Raw genomic sequence first — 8,177 nt, 5'->3', positions numbered from 1 at the left:
CAGCTACCTACCTGAATCTATCTCCATTCAAAACTTAATTATTCAAGAGGATTTTTCTATGCAGGCAATAGAGTAGCACTGGACAAAATGGTCCACAAAATTGTTTGGAAAATTCTTAGGGACTGTAGTCTATACCAGGGGTGGCCAAACGTAATTAATGTGAGAGCTACATAGAATAAACATTTCTATTTTCACATTTCTATTTCACATTTCTATTTTTATTTATATTTGAGAGGCGCAAGACATGCACATCAAAGGAAGGAAGGAAGGAAGGAAGGAAGGAAGGAAGGAAGGAAGGAAGGAAGGAAGATAGATAGATAGGAGGGCGAGATTAGAACACATTTAACTTTAAATATATTCTTCAAACCACTGGCTGGCTTGGATTGGATAAGTGATTTAAAGAGACAATTGCCTTCTCCAAGCTGGCCAGCGGGCTGGTGGGGGCTTCAAGAGCCACACAATATGTGTGAAAGAGCCACATGTGGCTCCTGAGCCACAGTATGGCCACCTTGGTCTATACTATAGTGTATAGTTTGCTGTATGTTGGATCTTGCTTCCAGGAACAGACTAGAAAGGGAAATAGCTGAATTATAAGTCATTACTACACTCAGAACAATAAGCCCACCAGGACTTAATAGGGATATTGGTTTCTTATCTCACTACATATGCTAATTTTATTCAATTATTACATTTGTATTCTCGCCAAAAAAGGCTACACATCCCCTCTATTTTACTGTATTTATTACTTGGAATAGTCAATTTGAATAATGATTGTAATGTAATTAATAGTAGAACGTAATGTGATTTGGAATGGTAGGTTGGAATGTATTTCTCTGGTCTGGTGACAGAGGAGACATAACACCGCACAACCAGTCAGAAAATATCACGTTAATTACCTCCATGCTTGAGAAGAGATAGATAGAGCATAAACTACAAGATCTCAAGTTAATTACTCAGCATTCTACAATTAAGAAGCATACATTTACACATCAATCTCCAATTCTGATATATTTATTTGCTTCACTATATCCTCCCCCCCCCCAAAAAAAAAATCCAAACAAATTGTGGCCATATAAGCTGTTTGTTTCTCTTGTTTGGTCCTTGCTATCTGTTAAATATCTTCATTATGCTGCTTGCTGATCTGCTGCTCACCCTCTAGTAAAGGTAAACGTAGTCCCCTGTGCAAGCGCCAGTCGTTTTCAACTCTGGGGTGACGTTGCTTTCACGTTTTCACTGCAGACTTTTTACGGGGTGGTTTGCCATTGCCTTCCTGAGGAGGAAGCATGTTCCCCATTGCTCACCCTCTATTCAGGACTTTTTTTGTTGAAAAAGCCCAGCGGGAACTCATTTCCATATTAGGCGACACTTTGTGACATCAAGCCAGCTAGAACTGCATTCCTGCTTTAAAAAAGCCCTACCTCTACCTATATGTAATTTCCAGGTCCTTTCTTTTGTATCAGGAACTCCTTTGCATATTAGGCCACACACCCCTGATGTAGCCTATCCTCCTGGAGCTTACAGTAAGCCCAGTACTAAGAGCCCTTTAAGCTCTTGGAGGATTGGCTATATTAGGGCTGTGTGGTCTAATATGTAAAGGAGTTCCTGATACAAAAAAGGACGTTAATTTCCACTTAACTGTATCTGAAGATGCATGTATGCACACAAAAGCTTATACCTTGAATAAAACTTTGCTGGTCTTGAAAGTGCTGAAGGATTATTTTAGTTAGCGGAGTCCTCAAGGCACATAATGCAGCATAGCCTATCTGGATTGTGTGTGTGGACAAGAAACAAAGTTTCACACAGAATCCTTGAACTAGGATTCTAATAAAGTCTAACTAGTTAGGGTGGATAGAGATGCAGGAAGAAGCATGTCTTGCCTTCATTGTGCCAAGATGGGTAAGAATAGGATAGGGTGGAGAAAAGGTGTCAGGCCCAAAGAAAGGAAGATTCCCTGAGAGCAACATTCTACATATCAAAGTTGATTTATATGGTTGCCAGCCTCCAAGTGGGGTCTGGAGATCTCCTACTTTTACAATTGATCTCCAGCTGGCAGAGATCAGCTCCCCTGGAGAAAATGGCTGCTTTGATGGGTGGACTCTATGGCATTATACTATATTGAGGTCCCTTTCCTCACCACCACCCCTCTCTTGGATCCACCCCCAAAGCCTCCAGGTATTTTTCCAACACAGACTTGGCAACCCTAAAGGAATAGCCCCTCTGTCTCTCTGACTCTCTATCATCCCCCTCTGAAGTCTGAACCTAAGAGCCTTCCAACAGGTGTCACTGGGTTCAAATTTGGTGGTGGTCTATTCAATTAATTATTATTATTGATTGCTTCAGTCCAGCTGGGCTACCCACCCAGTCTGTTTGTAAATCTGCTGGTTTAGTGAATGTAAAACTCTTTCAGGTGCTAAATGCTTTCCCCTGTTATCTCCCCGGAAAGATTAACAGTTCCATTCAAACCCAAAATGCAGCCGGAGTAATTGGATTTAAAGCCAATTGAAGTCAATGGGCCTAAAGTGGTTTAAGGCAGATTGCTTTTACAGTCCCATCTATTACAGCGTTAAACTAGCTTAATTGGTTTCAAACCACTTTAGTCCCATTAACTGAAGAGTAATTGTGTTCCTCTGCAGCGGTAAGATAACAAGAATGACGGCTGTGGTTGACTTGTTGATTGCGGAATAAGCTGTCATAGACCATAGATACAACTTCATCAAATGCATTAAATGTGCTCAGTCTGCGCAGGGCGGATCCAGACGGCTTGAGCTGTAATGTAAATCAAGGGAAAGACAGAGAGAATGTGACAACATAGTTTGGTGACTGGAGTGTTCTAATGCAAGTCAAATGGAGACAATTTATTTCAGTCCTTATCCTAATTTAAGACCTCAGAATTTGACTTCAGATCACTTCACAGACTCACAGTGGCAGCTTACAGACTAACAAACTTATGAGCGTATGTTCTGGAGACAGTTCCACCTTTGAAAGTAGAACTCACAAACAAATTGCTTTTATCTATAAATATATACAGTACTAATTGTTAGAGAGCACTGTGGCGCAGAGTGGCAGTACCGCAGTCAAACTCTGCTCACGGCCTGAGTTCGATCCCGGCAGAAGCTGGGTTCAGGTAGCTGGCTTGAGGTTGACTCAGCCTTCCATCCTTCAGAGGTTGTTAAAATGAGTACCCAGCTTGCTGGGGGGGAAAGTGTAGGTGACTGGGAAAAGCAATGGCAAAACCACCCCGTAAAAAAAAGTCTGCTGTGAAAACGTCGTGATGCGATGTCACCCCAGAGTAGGAAACAACCGGTGCTTGCACAGGGGACTACCTTTACCTTTAATTCTTTGTTAAAAGGCACAAGAGCAAAGCAGGCTAGGTTTTTTCCCTCTGCGCTTGCCAACTGGAAACCCTGTTAAAAATACTTCTTGCAACTTCAGCTCCTGAAAAGCTCCGGGTGAAATTCTTTCCCACTGCAGTCTGTGCATTGCAATTTATAATATCTGCTCGGTGTCCTTGTTTTCATACAGAGGGACTTTCCCATCTAAGCCTAAAAATAATCATTTGGTTGAATCAGACAAAAGGGGGGAGGGGAAAAAAACTTTTTTCTACCAGTGAACATATGAAGCTGCCTTATACTGAATCAGACCCTTGGTCCATCAAAGTCAGTATTGTCTACTCAGACTGGCAGCAGCTCTCCAGGGTCTTGAGGTTTTTCACGCCTACTTGCCTGGACCCTTTTTAGTTGCAGATGCCGGGGATTGAACCTGGGACCTTCTGCTTACCAAGCAGATGCTCTACCACTGAGCCACCATCCCTCCAGTGGTTAGCTGTACATCCTTTAAAATGTTACAAGCAGGGCCGGCCCTGCTACTAGGCAAACTAGACAATTGCCCAGGGTGCTGGCCTTCTGGGTGCTCCATATTGGGTGCCCCATGTGACTCGGTGATGTGATTGGGGAAGGGTGCATACCAGAAGCAAGCCTTGCCTAGGGTGCCAGACAGTTTAGGGCCAGCCCTGGTTACAAGCTGCGTCAACTTGACAGTGCAAAACATTCCTGTCTCCAGCTTTTAAGCATCGGGAAGCACCTTGTTTCTGTGCATTGCAGAGCATGAGACAGTGATGAGTAGTGGTTAGTGTCAGATTTAGGACCTGTCTTTAAAACTCTGTTCTGCCACGATGACCACTGGGAGACCTTGAGCAAGTTAGCCTGGGTTGAGGCAAAACTCAAGAGCTGAAAATAATATATTTTTTTCATTTTTCATTTTATTTGATTTATATCCCGCCCTACCCCACCGAGGCGGGCTCAGGGCGGCTCACAACACAGAAGTTCTAACGATAGGATCTAAGAATTAAAATAAATAATAATTTACATAATTAAAACGACTCAAATATCAATCGATCAATGTCAGTGTGCTATCTTCCAACCTTCCTTCAGAATATTTCGATTCTGCTCTCTTGGGTTCTGTATGGGATAAAAATGTGATGATAATTTGGTGGCAATCACCAAAACAGGCTACCTTTTAGGGTACTTCTCTTTTATAACTGAGAAAACAGCAGCTTCCAAGTTTCCTCATACCAGGGATCCACAAACTTTTGAGCCTGTGGGCACATCTGGAATTTTGAGAGGGTGGTGAGAGCCATCCTAAAATGGCTGCCATGGGAGGTGAAGTCAAGGGATTGCCAGCCTCCTGGTGGGACCTGGAATTCTGGCATTACAGTTGACCTAGATGACAGAAATCAGTTCCGTTGGAGCAAATGGCTGCTTTGGAGGGTTAGGAGGTAGATCTGAACAAAAATGTCTGCTGCTAAGAAGCGGAGCCCAATGGAATATCTCCCTCTTCAGACCTCTAGGAAATAAAGAAAGCCAGAAATAGAATGGAACTCAGTAGCTAATAGGTCAACCTAGATGTCTACCACCCTTCCTGATCTCCAGTTACTATGGGTTCGATTGTTGTGGTGGAAAACCTCTTCATTTCAAATAAGGGCACCAATAATAAGTCCTGCCGTACAATGGCCCTACCCACTTTCCAAAGAACTCAGCAGACATCAACAGAAGTGTCAGTGGATGCTAGGAGATCCCACCCCCCGGCCACCAGGGGTGGGGAGATAGGGGTGTGGGACATGCATACATCTATTTTCTTTAAATATGGCTGTTGTTTCTTTGTGACCTGAAGCTGACCTGTCAGTTTGGAGCTTCTGAGCAAAACGAACATCACTTTGAGTCTAAAGCTGCTACAGCTAACATTAGGCCCGCTGAGCTGACAAGCAATGTTCCTTCTAAGCTGCAGAGTCTTGTGAGCAAAAAATCCACTTCGTGAGCTACTGGCAAAGTTGTGAGTGACTGGTATTAAAGTTGTGAGCTACTGCATCAATTAGTGTGCTCTGGGGACATTTTTCCTGAGCAAAGACAAAAATGTGTGAGCTGGAGGCTCAAAATCTGTGAGCTAGCTCACGTGAACTCAGCTTAGAGGGAACACTGCTGAAAAGTAAGATGGCGAGGAGGCATGTGCTGTAGATGGAAACATACCGGGAAAACTGAAACTGTTGTTTTCTAATAGCCATTCTGAAGGACACTGCAGACCCCAGTAACTTTTACTGGCAAGAGCAGAGGGGTAGTTAAGAGAACAACAGTGGCAGCAGCAACTGTACAGCTCACCCACACCTAATAAATACAGTGAGTTGAAAGAAGGTCTGCCAACAGGTCTGGAGGAAATAGGGTTGCCAGGTCTGACTCAAATATTTTGGGACTTTGGGGGATGCAGCCAGGAGAAAGGGTATGACAAGTATCCAAAAGCATGATTGAACTCCAAAGGGAGTTCTGGCCACCACATTTAAAGGGACCGCATGCCTTTTAAATGCCTTCCCTCCCTCTGTTTGAAAATAATGAGGGACATTTGGGGGGGGGGGAGTGAGATTTTTTTTGAGGGGGGGGAACTTGCAGATCAGAGGCCTTTAAAATTTTCCTTTTGCCCTGTATGCAGCCCAAGGAGAACATTGGCAAGGAATGTGCACTCTGTACATGTTGTAGGGGAGAGACGGTGGCTCAGTGGTAGAGCATGTGCTTGGTAAGCAGAAGATCCCAGGTTCAATCCCCGGCATCTCCAACTAAAAAGGGTCCAGGAAAATAGGCATGAAAAACCTCAGCTTGAGACCCTGGAGAGCCACTGCCAGTCTGAGTGGACAGTACTGACTTTGATGAACTGAGGGTCTGATTCAGTATAAGGCAGCTTCATATGTTCATCAGCCCAGTGGTCCATCCAGTCCAACACTCTGTGACACACAGCAGCCAACATTTAGATTCCCTCTGGAGGTGCACCATAAGACCATAAGAGAAGCCCTGCTGGAACCTGGAGGGAGGGAGGGTGGCTCAGTGGGTTCAATCCCTGGCATCTTCAACTAAAAAGGGTCCAGGCAAATAGGCATGAAAAACATCAGCTTGAGACCCCAGGGAGCCACTGCCAGTCTGAGTAGACAATACTGACTTTGATGGGCCAAGGGTCTGATTCAGTACAAGGCAGCTTCATATGTTCATGTTAATGCTTTTCATGTTGCTGTTACTTAAAAATGGCGTGGTACAATTTCAAAGGGGCAACCAAATAGCTAATGCTTAGAGAAGAAATTGGGGGTGGGAGTGAGTAGCACTTTCACAACTACAGCAAATGTATTGCTATAGAATTTGAGGATTCTTTGGGGGGGATGTTCTAAAAAACATAACAGGATTGACCACTGGAGACAATGGGAGGGGCTTGGCCCATTAGAGGTAATTACAAAGATAATGGGAGACAAGAATGCTAATTGTGTCATGGGCTCCACTAAAATACATTAAAGCACAATAAAAGTTGCAAAGAAAATGTGGAATGGATTTTCCATTAAGGTCTCTGGAAGCGGAATGACAGCCCCTGAGAACAGCAGGGGCATTGTGGGACTGGAATGATAGTCCTTGGGAATAGCAGAAGCATTCTGGGATAGGAATGCCAGGGCACAGAGTCCTTGGGAATAGCAGAAGCGTTCTGGGATAGGAATGCCAGGGCACAGAGTGGAATGACAGCATCTGGGAGTGGCAGAAGCATTTTGGGACTGGAATGACAGGCCCCAGAGTGGAACATCACCCCTTGGGATCAGTAAAGGCATTCTGGGACTGGGGTGGAAGGGTGCAGAGTGGAATGACAGCCCCTGGGAATAGGCTCAGTGCTCTGGGACTGGAATGATAGCTCCTGGGAGTAGCAGGAGTATTCTGGGACAGGAATGATTGTCCCTAGAGTATAATGATGGTCTGTGGAGGTAGCAGATGTGTTCTGGGATGGGGATGACAGGTGAGGGTTTTTTTTAGCCTTTGGCTTAAAGAAAGCTGATTTCCTGATCTTGCCTCAGACCTCGTTTGTAAGTATGATTTACTATTAATTGGACAACACAGGACTTTTCCTGCTACAGGCTCACACATTTTTGTCTTCACTCAGGAAGGATGGTCCCAGAGCCAACTCATTTATGCAGTGGCCAAATCGCTTGCTCACAACTTTAACGCCAGTAGCTCATGAAGTAGAATTTTTGCTCACAAGACCCCACAGCTTAGAGGGAGCATTGGGTGAGACAGTGGTGTGAGAGCCTCTGGGAGAAGCTTCTGCTGTTTCCAGAGGCTGTCATTCTACTCTAGGGGCTCTAGTTGCCTGTTGCAATCAGCTCTGTAAATGATCCGGAAGCCTCATTGCCTCTCTAACATGATGGAAGAGCTCAAGTAATAAGCATGAAAAGTTAATTCCTACCCTGGATAGCCTAGGCTTGCCCAATCTTGTCAGCTCTTGGAGGCTAAGTGGGGTTGGCCCTGGTTAATGGTTGGACAAGACATCACCGAGGAAGTCCCGGACTGCTACACAGAGACAGGCAATGGCAAACCACCTCCGAAGTCTCTTGCCTTGAAAACCCTGTAAGGTCAACATAAGTCAGCTATGACTTGATGACAAAAAAAAAAAAAAAATATTTGCTGGGTTTTCTTCGTAGAACTCATGTGCATATTAGGCCACATTCCCATCACCAAGCCAGCTGGAACTCCATTCCTGTGCATTCCTGATTAAAAAAAAGAAGTTATTTGTTAATAGATGTGCAGTGCAATCCTAAACACAGCTAACACTCTTTGACAGGGCTTAAAAAAAAAAAAAAAAGAACGCACAGGAATGCAGTCCCGTCT

This window comes from Heteronotia binoei, chromosome 19 (genome assembly GCF_032191835.1).
Source record: "Heteronotia binoei isolate CCM8104 ecotype False Entrance Well chromosome 19, APGP_CSIRO_Hbin_v1, whole genome shotgun sequence".
NCBI classification, from domain to species: Eukaryota; Metazoa; Chordata; class Lepidosauria; order Squamata; family Gekkonidae; genus Heteronotia; species Heteronotia binoei.
Note: the sequence above shows the minus strand (reverse complement) of the source record.